This window comes from Arachis stenosperma, chromosome 1 (genome assembly GCF_014773155.1).
Source record: "Arachis stenosperma cultivar V10309 chromosome 1, arast.V10309.gnm1.PFL2, whole genome shotgun sequence".
Lineage (NCBI taxonomy): Eukaryota > Viridiplantae > Streptophyta > Magnoliopsida > Fabales > Fabaceae > Arachis > Arachis stenosperma.
In genome coordinates this window covers 7,869,746-7,886,221 of record NC_080377.1, presented here as the reverse complement: position 1 = coordinate 7,886,221, position 16,476 = coordinate 7,869,746, and positions in this window count along the sequence as shown.

The following is a 16,476-nucleotide window of genomic DNA, read 5'->3' as shown; positions in this document are numbered from 1 at the left end:
AGAGGCGGCGAGGAGCAGCGACGAGGCGGTGAGGAGCAGCAGAGCGGAAGCCGACGACAACGAAGAGGTCACGGCGGCGACGACGAGGGCGAGGCGGCGACGACGAGGGCGAGGAGGAGGAGCAGAAATGGCTCGACGAGGAGGGCGAGGCGCGAGGGCACGGCAGCGGCGCAGGGCGAGACGGTGATGACGAGGGCGAGGAGCGGTGGCGGCGAGGACCCCTTCTCTCCCCCCTCCTCCCTGTTCCCCCCTTTCTTTCTCTCCCCACCCCCACTTCTCTGTATCCCTTTCTCTCCTTTCTTTCGGCGACGGCGACGGCGACGGCATCTCCAAGCATCGCCGGCGCCGTCCCCCTTCCCCTCCCCTCCCCCTCCCCTTCCCCTCGCCTCCCCACCCCCTTCGTATTACGCGTTTTCTTCTCCCCCAACCTAACACGCATTTTCTTTTTCTTTTTTTTTTTTAATTTTATAACTTTTATTATTAAAATAGGAATAGGGGTAGTTTAGGAATAACATAAACAAATTTATTAAAAAGGACGATTTTAATACGAAAAAAACGTTAAGGACGATTCTAAATCGAAAATTAGAAGAGGGACGATTTTGATTCTGGCAAAAAATTTTTGGGACCAAAACCATACTTAACCCTAAATTTATCTAACTAGAAGAATAAAAATAGGAATTGAAATTGTTAATTTTTATCTAATTTATTTTTTATAATAAATTTTAAATATTTAAAAATAATTTATTTTTTTAATTAAATATTAATTTTTAAATTATTTTAATAAGTTAAGTATTATTTTTAGGCACTATAGTAATTAATCTGTTATATTACTTTTTAAAAATTTTATTTTTAATTTTATTGTTTTTTCTTTTTTTTTTCCTAATTCTTGTACTCTTAAAATAATTTAAGGCGTATTATCATATTTTAAAAATTTGAATTAAAATAATCTAACTAAAAAAATATCCAATTCTGAAAAGAAAAACTCAGTTGAACTTCCCCGTATAACTAGTCCAAAATATTGGCTTAAAGTATAAATTAATTAACTCATTATTTTATAAATTTAATTTTAATGTACTAACAATATAAACTATTTTATAAAATCGTGTAATTATAATTATTTTTTAGATGAATATTCATGTATTTAATTTAAAAAATATTTATTTTTATTAATATAACGTTCTACGTTTAAATGTACGTGTAAAATGATTTTATATTGACTATACATCAAAATTAAATTTTTATTTTATTTATCCAAAAACCGATTTATTATATATATATATATATATATATATATATATATATATATATATGCATTAATTTTGGTTCAATTAATATATTTAGCTCAAATAAATAGGATACATGTTATTTTATTAAGCATTGTCCTGACAAAAAGACATTTTTACCATCTGAATGTGAGTCGTCCCCAATTAAAAAAAGGTCCTGGTTCAACTCTTAGAGTTAATAAAATATGCTTTTAAGTTTTAATAGAAGATTTATGAGAAAGAAAATTTATGTATATCAATTAATTTTTATATCCTCATTATTATATAGTATATAGTATATATATGAACTAATAATTGTGTTTGAAAACTTACACATAATTAATATTTCTAGTGCTAGTCGTACTTAAGTTCAACTATTTTTTTTATTTACACAAAAGAAACTAACTTTTATTCAAAATATTTTCGCTCTATTTGGAAAAAATAGTTATTAAATAGACCCTAAATAAATTTATACATAAAAAACCCTCAATATATCTTAGAAGTGTATACTCATAATCACAAATAATGCTAGGGAATTGAAAAAAAATACAGATGAATGAACCAAAATGAAAAGGATGTTTCTATGACTGAAAATGAAGCCGTGAACTTAGCAAATTGATATTCTTTGTTCTAACCACATGCCGCGTGAGGCTCAGTACCACTGACTCCCTCACTCTACTTTGGTAATTTCTCTAGCTATTAGTAGGGGTGTTTAAATTCAAACCGATCTAAATTAAACTGCTCATTCAATTCAATTCAATCTGAAAACCGATTAAAACTGTATTAATTCGGATGTGATTGGATTCTATTTTTTCACAAATTGCTGTATCAAATCGAATTTTGGATATACTTTTCATAACCGATCCAATCCCATCCAAATCGGACAATGTACTATAGTATTTTATTATTATATTTACAATTATACTTATAACATCTTCAATTTGTTATACATTTTTATATTATTCAGTATTATTATTATTTAATAAGTATTTTATATTCTAAATATTATTTATTTATTTATTTTAACTAACCTATAATTTTATTTCTATTATTATATTATCGTTGGCTTTTAAAGATATTGTTGAGACTTGTTATGTTATTGTTGATTATTTAAAATTTGATGTTAAGACTTGTTATATATATTTAATATTTTTTTAATTTACAAAACTGCAAATCTAATCCAATCCAAATCGCTTGAAATTGGATCGGATCGGATCGGATTTTTTTTAAGTCATCCAATCCAAACCGCACTGCAAGCAAAATTAGTATTCGAATCGGATGAGTTTTTGACTCAAAACCGATTTAAACCGCACCGCGAACACCCCTAGCTATTAGTATTCTGATCTAGGGCTGTTCATGGTTTGGTTAATCCAAAAACTAAATTTGTTTTTGGATTAGCCAAAAATATAATTTGATTAATTAATTAAATTATTTTTATGTTATAAAATTAGTTATTAACCGATTATAAAAATAAAAATCAATTTTAAAAAATAACCGATTTTTTACATAAAAAATTGATTTTTTTTTAAAATTAAAATCAGTTTTTAATCGGTTAAAAGTCAATTTTTACAAAAATTCAATTAACCAATTTAAACACAAAAATTACATAAAATTTAATTTTAATTTTGATTAATCGATTAAAAACAATTTTTAAAATTTAGTTTAGTTAATCACTTTTTAATAATATAAATATAATTTTTAAAATTATTTTATTAAATTAGTTAACTAAAATATAATTATAAATTTTTAACTAATTAACCACATTATTTTATGAACACCCTTATTCTGATCAAGTATTTCTTCATTATGTGTACCATATATACCAAACACGCGTATTAAGGTTTTTAAAGCATAGCTTTGGAGTTTATGGATCTTTCGCTTATAATAAGTATATCGGCCTGCTACACATACAAGCTTACAAGCTTACAAGTTGGCTCAGCCTAAATAGAACTCACGCGCATGAAGAGAGATAACATGGAGCGTCAAAATCACGCGCTCAATACTCAAACGGTTACGTATGGCAGACTCTTTCACTTCTTCCACTTCTTCCACTTCTCAAAGCGCTTCGAAAACAAGGAAACCCTTCTATTTTCGAGCGAAAATCAAAGTTCAAAATATACAAGTCGTTGTTCGAAACCTCCATCAAAACACCATCAAACTCTCCGTGAAGAATCTGAAGAGAAAACAAAGCAACAATACTCAACGTAAGTTCATTAAGATTCCTGTATATTTTACTTTTCTTCTACGTCGTTCTTCTAGGGTTTACTATTATTCTTGCTTCTTTGTTACACTGTTCTAAGTTCTACGTCGTTCTACGTTGTTGTTCTAAGTTCTCCTGCTATTCTTGTTGATTTTTGGGGGTTTATTCCGTAGATTGGGGGTGTATACTGCTTGACCTTGTAATGTGGCTTGATATTGAAGCATGTTTGAGGGATATCTAACTGATATATATATGGATGTATCTGAATCATATCTATGGGTGTATCTCACTGTTATCAATGGGTGTATCTTACTGATATCTTTGGGTGTATCTGACTCATATATATGGGTGTATCTTACTGTTATCAATGGGTGTATCTTACTGTTATTAATGGGTGTATCTAACTCATATATATGGGTGTATCTTACTGATATCTTTGGGTGTATTTTTCGTTTCAGAGAAAATGGCAGCAAGTAACCAAACAAAAGACCTTAAGTGTGCCACACATCTCCTAAGTGATAAGTTCAGAAACATGACTGAGGAGAAGAAGGCGATTGTGAGGGATCTCGGATTCGGTGGGTTGATGCACATCCCACCACTAAGGGTGGATCACCAACTGTTAAGGGAGCTGGCAAACAACTTCAAACTTGGGGAGAACAGACTAAAAACAGGATATGGTTCTTTCCAAATAACACCAAAAATAATAGGTCATGCGCTTGGCATCAATGCAACAGGTAACTAGCTTAAAATTATAGGTGTATATTAAGTTGTTGCTTGGGTGTATTTAAGTTGATGCTTGTGTGTATTTGAACCGACTTGGATACTTTGTTGTCTTCCTTTTTGTAGGAGATCTATTTCTTGAGAAAGTTGAGTATAAAAAATTTTCTGATGATGACAAAATAATTTTTAGAAGATTCTAGGGTAAGACCCTCAAAAGTCTTACCGATGAAATGATGGAAATCGGCGTTGGCAACGAAGAGGAACGCCTGATGTTCAAGAGGATATTCATCCTCTATATATAGATGGCGTTCCTTTTGCCAACGACGATAAACAAAATATCGCCCGTGCACCTGGCCCCAATTTTTAAGATGGAGGGCATATCGGAGAGAAACTGGGGGGGCATGTTTTGACCTTCATGGTCAAGGGCATCACAGACTACCAGGAGAAGAAGAAGAAGACAATTGATGGCTGCCTCTTCGCCCTGATGATAATTTACTTTCATCTTTCAAAAAACAAAGGCAAGAAGAGGGCTGAAAGACCACCAAAGCCCTGGATTGCCAACTGGACTAAGGAGCAGTTGGTGGAAAGAATGACTGCAGAAAGAGAGGAAATTTTGGTAAGTAAACATAATATGTTGGGTGTATTTTATTTATCTGAATGCTGCTAACTAAAATATCTCATGTTTCAGGGGATGGTGAAGATGGCAGAGACAAGAGAAAAAATGAAAAAAAAAAGAAAAAAACAAGAAATCAAAAAAACAAAAAAAAGGAAGGCGAGTCCAACATCGTCTTCGGAGACAGAAACTACTGACAGTGACACTTCTACCTCTGAGTCTGAGACTCAAGAAGACTTAAAGGATTCAGGAAGAAAACACCCCAGCAAAAAGGGGAAAAAGTAAGTACCATACTTGGGTATAATTTCTTTTTCGAGTTGGGTGTATTTTGTTGATCACGTTGGGTGTATGTAGTTTATTAAGCTGGGTGTGTTTCATTTGCTGTGTTGGGTGTATGTTGTATATTCAGTTGGGTGTATGTTGTGCATTCATTTGGGTGTATTTTTAGTATATTCTAAATAATGATTCTTTGCCTTCCAGAATGGACTCCAGAAAAAGAAAGAAGAGGCAAGAGGAGTCAGATTCTGATTCAGAACCTGAATCTGAATCAAGTGATGAGTAATGTCCTGAAATTATTACTCCTTTCTTTTGGCTTCATTATAAAGATTTCGTGTCTTAACTGAAGTGTCTATTATTAACTTATAGGAGCGAAGAATCATCACCGGCGGAGAAGGAAAAGAAAAAGAAAAAGAAAAAGACAAAAATAACACCAAAAAAGTAAGCACTTCTTTGGATAATATTCTGTGATAAAATTAATTTTTTATTTCTGATTGGTACTCTTTTTTTTCCACCCAGAACACAACCAAAAAAGAAAAAAGTTGTTGTAGAGGATTCACCTCCTGAAGAAGATCAATACTTTGATGGGTACAGTACCTCGTAAGCTATATTACCGTCTATCATCGTAATTATTTTTGTTAACATCTTCTTTTATGAATGTAGTGAGAGATATGAAATATCAAGTGACGAACTAGATGAATGGCTAAGGGTAAACGTTGATAAATCTGCTGCAGAGAGGTATGTCTTGCTGGGCTGTCTATTTCAGATTTTGGTGTGTTTTGTTTGCTAATAATTGTTTCTTGTTTCGCAGGGAGAACCAAGCTGACCTGCGATCGACAGAAGGTCGCTATGTGTCCTCTGAAACGTAAGAAGCTTTATTTAATAAAATCTTGTTATCATGATTTGGGTGTATTTTGTGGAACCATTTGGGTGTATTGTGTGGATCAAGTTGGGTGTATGTTGTTTATTAAGTTCGGATATTTCGTTTGTTTTGTTGGGTGTATATTGTCCATTCGGTTGGTTGTATCTTGTGCATTCATTTGGGTGTATTTTATACCTGTATCTTATTTTGTCTGAATAACATGAAATCTGTTTAAAATACCGGCTGTGAACTTGGGAAGTGATGATCCTTCCTCTCAAGGACGCACAGAACAGATTACCTTCTACTTCTAATTCTGTATATATTTTTTTTAGAAAAAAAGCCCTTTATTATTTTATTCAAGAAAAAAAAAGGCAGCAAAAAAAAGCAAAAACTGCAAGTATGTAAGTTCTCAAAAAACAAAGCCTGTCTTCTTTTTGAATTGTTCGGGTGTATATTTTGACCTTCTTTGGGTGTATTTTAGGTTGAGTCCGACTGATTCGAATATGATGGTTGTGAGGGAATAAACACCGTCGGGAGCGCTTGCAGTGTGAGTTTTCCAAGAATATTTCAACCTTATAACCTTATTATTTTCAAATACGTTGTTAACCTTTCATTTTTCTTCTTGTTTAGAGTCCCGATCCAGGTTTTTGTGCCGGCATCCCAAACAACCACTGAGACAGATTTTGAACCAACCCCTATGCTACGGATTGAAGGGACTACAGAAACGTAAGAAATAGTATTGGATGTATATTTGTTTAGAGTTTGGGTGTATATTTGCTAACAGTTTGGGTGTATATTGTTCCTGATCAATTTTTTTTACGCTATGATTAATTTTGTGTAACTGTGCAGCACTCCTGAACCCCACAAACAACTTCAAGAAACCACACCCACGCTTCCCCCAGCTCCAACTAAAATGTAAGTTCCTCAGACTAAAATCAATCTTTGCTTATCATTCGTATATTCTTATTCTTACTCTTATTCTTATACATCATGACGCAGTCATCCAGCCGCAGAAGACGCTGCTGCCCTGTTGATGATGGCACGGACAGCAACCTATGTTCCTAAAACAGATCCAGGGATGCCATCATTCAGCCTTGGATTGACTGATTCAAGCCAGGAGGAGGCGTCAACGCAGGAGACAGAAAGGGAAAAATCTCCAGAAGCTGCAAATTTGATAGAACAATTCGACGATTTGGTCCAAAAAATAGCAAGCAGCGCGGCAAAGGGAAAAAACAAAAGTCCACAAATTCAGAAGGAGACTGGGGGAGAAAGTTCTGCAAAGTTTGAAACTCCTGGGGGAATAAATCAAATTCCAGATGATATGAAACAAAAGTGCTACATCTGGGGGACGAGACTGAAGGAAGACGCAGATGGCAATACTAACGAGTATGAGGAGATGTGCACTCTGATTGGCCAAGGAGAATACATTTTGATGAGAATGCACCTTGCATCCCTCCAGGCAAAAAGTGATATAGAATCTCAGGTAATATTAGAATAACATTAATGTTTTTACACCAAAGTCAACTGCAATGTTTATTAATGTAAAATTGATTTCGGCATATATTTCTAGATTGTATCTGCCATCTGCCTCATCCTCAACCAGAAAAATGAAAAGAGGTTTCAAGAACAAATATACTGTCTCCCCCCTGATATTGTGGTAAGTGTTACTTCTACTAACTTTGGGTGTATTTTCTGTATTAATTTGGGTGTATTTTTTACGTTCGATTGGGTGTAAGTTGTGTATTTTCAGTATTTCATTTCTTGTTTCGCAATTCTTGCAGAGCATGGCACTTTCGGATCACCCAAAGGGGGAATTCATATCACCGAAAACGAAAAAGGAATTCAGGGTGGAAGACTACCCGAGTTTCATTCCCTTCATAGATAGAAAAAAATTAACTTCGCATCCATATGTAAGTTTTCGTTTGCTAAATTTGTTAGTACGCTTATTTACTTATATGCCAAATAAAATAACACACTGTTGAAATGTGGCAATCCTTCAGATTTTTGCACATGTTTGCCACTCGGGGCATTGGTGGTTATGGCTGATAAATACAACAAAGCGGAAATGTCATATACTTGACCCGCTACACAAAAAAGCTCCAAGCGAAGAGAGAAAGAAGCTTAATAAATTCACTGTAAGTTGCCTCTGTCTTCTTTACTTTAATAGATAGGTCTATTTCGTTAGATGTGTTGGGTGTATATTGTCCATTCAGTTGGGTGTATCTTGTGCATTCATTCGGATGTATTACTGATTTGTTTTGGTATTTAAGGGATATGTATTTTCAAGATTGATAACATATGCCGGCGGGGAACCTCTAGAGAAAGGGGAGAACGAGAAGAAAATTAAAGCATCATATGTTAAAATATCAGGCCAAAAATCAAGGTATAAATTTGTGACTCTGAACATTAAACTTTCTTAAATGAGATTTGTAATTTATTTTCTTCGTTTTCAGCTATGACTGCGCTATCTACGTTATGAAATGGATGGAGTTAATTGAGCCGGAAAACATCAAAAAGGGGAAGTATGAATGGGATAATTGGCCACAGGTAACTGTCTTTAGAACTATATAACTCTGTATTACTTTACTGAATTAATATTGCTATTTAAACAGAATATACTTTTTAATTGTAGGAGGAGGTGGACCACTACAGAGTGGAGTATGCTTCTCGGATACTATTCAGTGAGTTGAATAAACAGAGAGTTCGGGCAATTAGAGAGAGTAGTGCTATAAGGCTGTCGAAGTCATCCTCTGTATTATTGAGTCCGTTTTGTCAGATAAATTCTGCTGATATAGAAACTGCGTAATCCAACTGCTGGGTAGTTTGTAAATTGAACAAATGATGTAAATATTTGTCATTTATCAACAACTTCTATTCCATGTATATTTTTTTCCATAGTTAAACTATCTGTGCTGGTAAACTGTCTGTGCTATATTCAAAAGCTGTATTACAGGTGGTAAAATATGAAGGAAAAAATCAAGGCATATATAAACGTAAATTATAAACTGTTACACCCAACGCAAGTCTGATAATACACCCAAGATTGCATAAAATATACACCCAAACTGTCTGTGCTGTATTCAAAATGTATGAATTACATGTACTAAAATATGAAGAAAAATATCAAATCAAATATACACCCATAACCTGCGAATTTTTACAGCTTTTGTTCTATATGTATCTATATATGTGTCTACATGTAAATTGTGAATTAACAAAAATACACCCAAAAGAACAGTGCTTTTACACCCATATTCTCTAAAACTATACACCCAAAGAGTTATCCCCTGCTGCTGGTACCCTGAACTGATAATTCATAACGTGTCCTTGATATTGGCTGGAATTTGAATGCACCGCTGATGCAGCATCAAACAGGTTTATCTGAATATAACACTCACACATTAGCTAAACTATTAACGAGAAAAATAAATTCAATCGCCACAAATTTAAAGAACATTACTTTTACCTCGCTTAAAACTTTCGTCTTCTTCTTCTTTGTGGCATTGATAAACGAAATTTAGCATGCCGAATTAGAATCCAAAGGTGAATATGATCGTGAGTATAGTCTAATCAACACTTAAATTTCGTACCAAACAATCCTACAATCTATATCCGAGAGTACTAGTCTCCCGAGTCGTCCTCCCTTGGAATTGCCAAAGTGTGCATCTTATTGATTAGAAAGCCTTGTTAGGATTCTTTGAAGGTTTTAGCAAAGTAATAGAAAACAAACAATCAATCATTAAAAGACTTGGCTTAGGGTTGGCATTAGAATTTCTATCCTTATAGTTCATTCAATGATGACAACAATTAGGCCTTGCCTCATTTAGTTATCCCCTAGCTATAGAGGAAAGTCAAATGAAGATAATCAACTTGAGTCACAAGTCCTAGCTTCACCTCATGGGAATCTAGCTTTAGTGCACTCCAAGTCAATTAGCAATCCCTAATTCCAAATCAACAATTGACACAACTATTCAACTTCTTCTAATGGCCCAACCCCATGCCAAGTGAGAAATTTCTACTCCATAACTAGTGTTGACATTTTATCAAACATGTGATGAGCAAGAAAGAAAGTCATAGTAAAGTGAGAAGAAAAGTAGAATTAAAAGTATTGCAACACAAGGAACTAACAACAAGTATCAAAGAGCAACAATGAAAATCAAATTCTCAAAGTATTGATGAAATCCAAAATTACAAAGTTGAATTCTAGATCTATGAGAATTGAGCAATTACAACTACTACTTGAAATTGGAGAAGAAAATCTATGACATGAACAAAATGAAGTGAGAATTGTAGTGGATCTCACCAAAGAGTGATTGAAAATTTAGAAATTGGATGAAGATGAACCCTAGTGAAAGCTTGGAATCTCTCTCTCCTTCTCCAAGAGTGTAACTAACTAACCTCCCAAAATATCTAAAATCTAGAAAATGAACTAAAAGTCCTTAACCCTTGCTCCTTTGGTCTTTTTAAGCTTTTCCCGCCAAGGCATTTCCCCAAAATGGGATTCCCAACTACCCTCACGCCTAAGTCACGTGACTTCTTAAAAAATCATATTCGAACATCGGCGCGCACGCGCAAGGTACGCGCGCGCGCCACCATCTTGTAATGTGCGCGGAGGCGTGATGTACGCGTGCGCGCCCATGAAGATCATGGCTTAGCCGCTACGTAAGCCGGCTCGTGGCTTGGCTCTTGGCTTCGACTTCTAGTTGCTCCATCCACGCGGACGCGTCAAGTGCGCGCACGCGCCCATGCTGAGATTTCCAAGGCTCAATTCTCATGCTCCCTTCCTTTGCACCCGTCCTCCTTCTCTCTTCCGGTCCATCCATGCCCTATATTCTGAAACCACTTAACACACAAGTCACGGTATCGAATGGCATCAAGAGAAGATTAGAAATGTATCTATTTTAGTGCAAAATAAGCATGTTTTCCTCCATGGGGCAAAACTAGGAAAGGAACACAAAATCCTGTATTTTCATATAGAAAGTGTGTGGAATCATTGATAAAACCCCTGAAATCAACACAAGATAAACCCTCAAAATGGGGTTTATCAGGCATTTGCAATCTGTTTCTCCAGCTTTGAACCTAGCCTACTTTTTGGACGTCCTCTTGTTCGAATCCTTGGCGGGCTTTGAAGCTCGTTAACGGATTCCAAGTTGGCGTCTTCGTGGGATAAAGAAGATGTCCCTTTCCTTTTGGCTTTTAATGATTCCATCTCGGCCATGACGTTATCGTACGTACGGTACAGAATTGCAGTCAGCTCCTCCGATTCGGAGGCAAATTCGCAAATATTTTGTGAACGAAATACCAATTGGTCGAACCTCTTGCTTCTTGGCTCCATTAGTGGCTCGTCGTGGCTACTCTTGATGTGTGTGTGTCGCCTCTTTACCTTCTTGCTCCATCGTTCCAGTATATATCTAGGGACACTTGGCTTACTTGTTCGAAGCTTAACACACTTAGTGCGTGACGGCACAGTATCCCTCTCGACTCGAATAATAAGCATTGGCATTTTACCTCGGCTGCAACTGAGTCATAGGTAACCGCGAACTTGTTGAATATTGAGCTGGAAACTTGTTCTTCGACTTCGTATACTGAATAGCCTAGAGCGGAATTCTTTAATCTGGTGATGCAATTCGCCTTTCCTCTGAATTGCGCTTGGACTTCCCTAAACTTTGCATGAGTGTACGCATCTTGAAACTGAGCTTCAATGGAGGATTTGGTTGCACACGGTATGACCGTATGAAAATCTGCAGCATCTGATTCTCTCTCTGCTTGCTCCCTGCTTCCGAGGCAATTATCGTATTGTTTGACGAACTGAATAAGCGAGCTGTTCCGGGTGATGTACTTGTTAAAAAATGAATGCATGCTCTCGCTCCTTTGTGTGCTTCTCATCCCTGCCCAGAAGTGGTGATCCAGATAGATAGGAACCCATATGTGACGGTCTTCGTACAGATCTGCATAATACACCCAAACACAGACTGTAAATACACCCGAGGAAACATGCAATTTACACCTCTACTGCAGATTTTAAAAAGACATTACCTGAAAGCCACTTGTTGTCCGCAAAACCAAAATTCAGCAGAAAATCGTTCCAATTCCTATCGAATGAGTCTTTGCTATGAGAGTTCCAAACAACATGGCTCATTTCCTGTTCAATATCGGCATGTCCCTTGTACCCGTTTAATTTGCTTGGAATCTTCTTCATGATGTGCCAAATACACCAACAGTGAACTGTTGTTGGCATACAGGCCTCTAAAGCCCTTTTCATTGAAGCGCACTGATCGGTGAGAAACCCTTTCGGAGCGTTTTCTCCCATGCAACGAAGCCAGCATTGAAATAACCATTTGAATGATTCAATTTCTTCGTTCTTCATCAAAGAGCATCCGAGAAGTGTTGCCTGACCGTGGTGATTCACCCCGACAAAAGAACCACAGACCAAATTATACCTGAAACAAATTACCATGGTCCAGAATGCAAAATCATTAGGTACACCCCAACAAATGCTTCGCATACACCCAATGAAACAGCCAATATACACCTCTGCTGCGGATTCGTAAAAATAAATTAATTTAGCATCATAAACAGGGGCAGTTTGTTATCTGTTTGTATTGTAGGTGGTGTCGAATGAAATGACGTCTCCGAAATACTCAAAGGCAGCTCTGCTTCTTGCATCGGCCCAAAAAGCCAGCTTAATCGATTGATCCTCCTCGAGTTCGAGCTCAAAAAAGAAATCCGGATTCTTCTCTTTCATTCTTAAGAAATATTTCCCGAATTCCTTTGCATCTTCTTGTTCGGAAACATTCCGCACTTCCCTTGTAATGTAATTCCTCACGTCCTTTTCGATAAAATTTAACTCGCGGTGACCCCCGGCAGCCGCAACAAATGATTGGTAGGTTTTGCTTGGTCTGATACTGGCCTCCTCATTATTCTCTATCGTACGACGAATGGATATGCTTAGTTCCCTGTGCTGTTTGAGCATCTCTGCTTTACTTGGACAGCAGGGGTGTGAATGATCGAGCACAACCTTTGAAATGATCTAAGCACCGACATCCTTCAATGTGTGTATATAAATTCTTGCAGGACAGTTTAGACCGGCTGTCAGATTGGTCTTCTCGGTCGGAGATATTTTAGATTTCCATTTTCCCTCTCTGCTACATGTAATCAGTTGATTCTTAATCTTGTTTCTCTTCCTATTTGTGCACCGAACTCTTGTAGAGAAACCTGCAGCCTTGGCATAGTTCCTGTAAAATTTTCCAGCATCTTCAAGGGTGGTAAAGGTCATTCCAACCTTCGGAACAAGCTCGTCATCAACAACCGAGAGAGGCTGCACAATACACCATGTCAGAAACTGTGAATACACCCATAGATATGATTCAAATACACCCAATCATGTCTAATATGATACACCCGAACCGCAACAACTCAACTACAAAATGACCTTTAAAGCCATAAACTGTAAATACACATGCTACAGAATACACCATGTCAAAAAACTAAAAACACACCCAATCATGTCTGATATAATACACCTGAACAACAACAACTCAATTAAAATAACAAAAAACCAGTAAAGTGTAGATACACCCACACTTCTAGCAAAAATACACCCAAAAAAGACCTGATCTACACCCGAGCGTCTGCTATAAATTTCAGGTAATTAATCACAACTAATACATTGAATCGACAGATTCATGTTAACGTGTTACTTTCACAGTCAATGTTAAGCAATTTTTCAACTACACAATGCTATACAAATTACTGAAAGAAAATTCATACTAATCCTATGTAAATCAAACCTCAGGAACTTCGTTAGATTCAAATTCATAATCCACTTCGCCTGGATTCAGCTGACAATCTGAGGTTGAATGATCCATTATCTTCAAAACGAGTTCAAACTTTGATTTCAGAAAACAACAAATCAAAATAGAAAACGAAGCTCGAGTTGCAGAGAGAGAAAAAGGTAACGTAAACGAAGAACATACCAGTGAGAAAAGGAGAGGAAAAGAACGATGGAGAAGAAGGAGGGAAGACGCGCGAGAAGAAGAACAACCAAATCTCAAAATAGCGAAAACGAAGAAGGAAACAAATATTTTAAATTTGGTAGTTAGATATACGCGGGATCTTATATAGCACGTGTAATCAACGTATGTGGAGCAGCGCGTATTTTGATTTTATTGTTTAATGAACTTGTAAAGCATACAAGCCCTAGTGACTTGTATGCAGAACTTTTCCATAAGTATATATAATGATTAGGTCTTAATTATTAAATACTTAAATCATAAAAGATCTTATACCGTTATTTTATTTTATCTTATTACACTAATCATTAAATTTTAAGATCCAATAATACATAGTAACATTTAATATTTTAAATAAATAACTTAATCACTTTATAGACTTTCAGACGTAAATATTCAACCCGTTTCGTAAAGTAAAAACTAACAATCAATAGTCATAAAATATTCTAACAGAAAATATATAATACCGATTAGATAAATCTTTAATTAAAATAGAATTTTGAAAATTTAGATTCCAAAGTTATCTAAATAAAAAAGTATGAGGAGACAATAATTTTATTATACAATACATACAATGGATGTTTAATAGAAATTAAAATTAAATTATAGGTACAAATATTAATTATAAAGATTTGATAATAATTTAAATTTTTTTAAAAATTAGGATTCAGTTATATGAAACCCAAAACCACGAACATCTCTTTCTGAAGGGCAAGGATAGACAAAAAACGCAGTCTCTCCTACCGATGGTGATAACGCATCTTCTCCCTGACTCGTGTCTTGTCACCAGAAGTCCGCATCGGTGAACTCCCAGCAGCGCATTCTGGTCGTCCGGCGCCTTCTGACGGCATTGCATCAATCCACCTGCGAGAAACCCCAGTGCAACCCAGCAGCGGCTGAGCTCTGTGCCGCTGCAACACCGCCTCTACTACTTCTCTCTTTTCATTCTTCCCCTTTCACCAACGCGGGTTCATGCTTCCTCCTTCAGTCCTTCCCGTGTTCTTTCGTTTATTTATGTTAACTAATTTTTAATTCTGCTTTTAGTGTTTAGATTAGGCTTAGATTAATGGATTGATACTTTTTGGATTCTAAAATGTTTGATGGCTGATTTTTCTGGATTGATTGCTGCTTAAATTGAGTGTAAAATTCCTATTTACATATTGTGCACACTATATGCTCGATGAAATGCCTGAGTGAAACTTTTTATTTAATTCCTATGTTTGGCCAGCATTTGTCTTAAATTTTGTTATCTTTAGGCATTCCGTCGCAGCCGACTTGTGTCTTCCTTGCGACGTCGGTATTCGCAAGTTAGAGGGATTACAAGTGGAGTCAGGCTTGAGACGTCCATCACGCCTCGGAAGAGCATAAATGGAGTTAAATTTCATTCAACCGCTATGTGGTGTTTTATTGGCCGTCAGTAACGAAAATTTATCAAATTCACATAACAATTATCACAACCATTGCGTAGAAGAGGGTGAGGAATCCAACAAGGTAAGCAATTTATGTGGAGGCATGCATAGCGGATGGTTATTTATTTATGATTTTTATTCATTCCACTTAGTGAAAGTAGGGGGCTCTTTTTATGTTAAATGCTTCAGTAGATGCAATAGAAGCACTCCACATGCAACCACTTCTATAGTTTTATTAAATTCTTTTTATGACTATATGGACAAAGAATTTTCATGTGATAATTCAATGTCATGTATATTTGATATGTGCAGAATTTGCGTGTGATAATGATTCCAAAGCTCCACTTGAACCGTATTAATGAAGTATACAATATAAAATATAGCTAATGGAGATGTGGTTATTTAGACTCTTTGTAAAAATAATTGTTAAATATTTAAGAGATATGAATTCATGGTTGACTAAATATTTATCCTGCATGTTTAGATTAACTATATTTATATGATGAATAAACTAGATAGAGAATAAATTAAATGTCACTCCGGTACATGATTAAATTAATCCGACCTTGCACAATTATTTAGTACATTACTATGCAAGTAGTTAATTGTTGTCATCTTTTTGTGTTGTTTAGCAGGTGGTTCCTCTTGAGGCCTCTCAAAATATGGAATTTGGTGCTCCGGTTTACTAGCATGAGCGCCAACAAGCTGGTAGCTGCATGTCTTTGTTAAGCTTATTCGGTGGCAGTTAGAATCTGTTGAAAATGGTTTCGAGTACCTTTAATATTTTTCTTCATGGATATAGGATTTCAATAGTTATTCAATTGTCAGCAATTGTAGATGAAGATGATATTTTTCAAAGACGCAAATGCCAAGTGTGATGCTTTTGTTGTTAGAAACGGGTGGCTTTATTCTCTAAGGATATAGGTATTCGGTGTGTTCGTAATTATTGCAAGAAACTAGACTTGATTAATTTCAATGAACCAATTTAATCTAGATAAGTTCCGATGCTTTGTTGTATAATGAGCTTGATTAATTTCATTTGGTGTGCAGCTAGTCATTTTAGATAGTAGTTACATGTTTATCTTTACTTAGATGTGTTGGATGTTCATTTATGTATGAAAT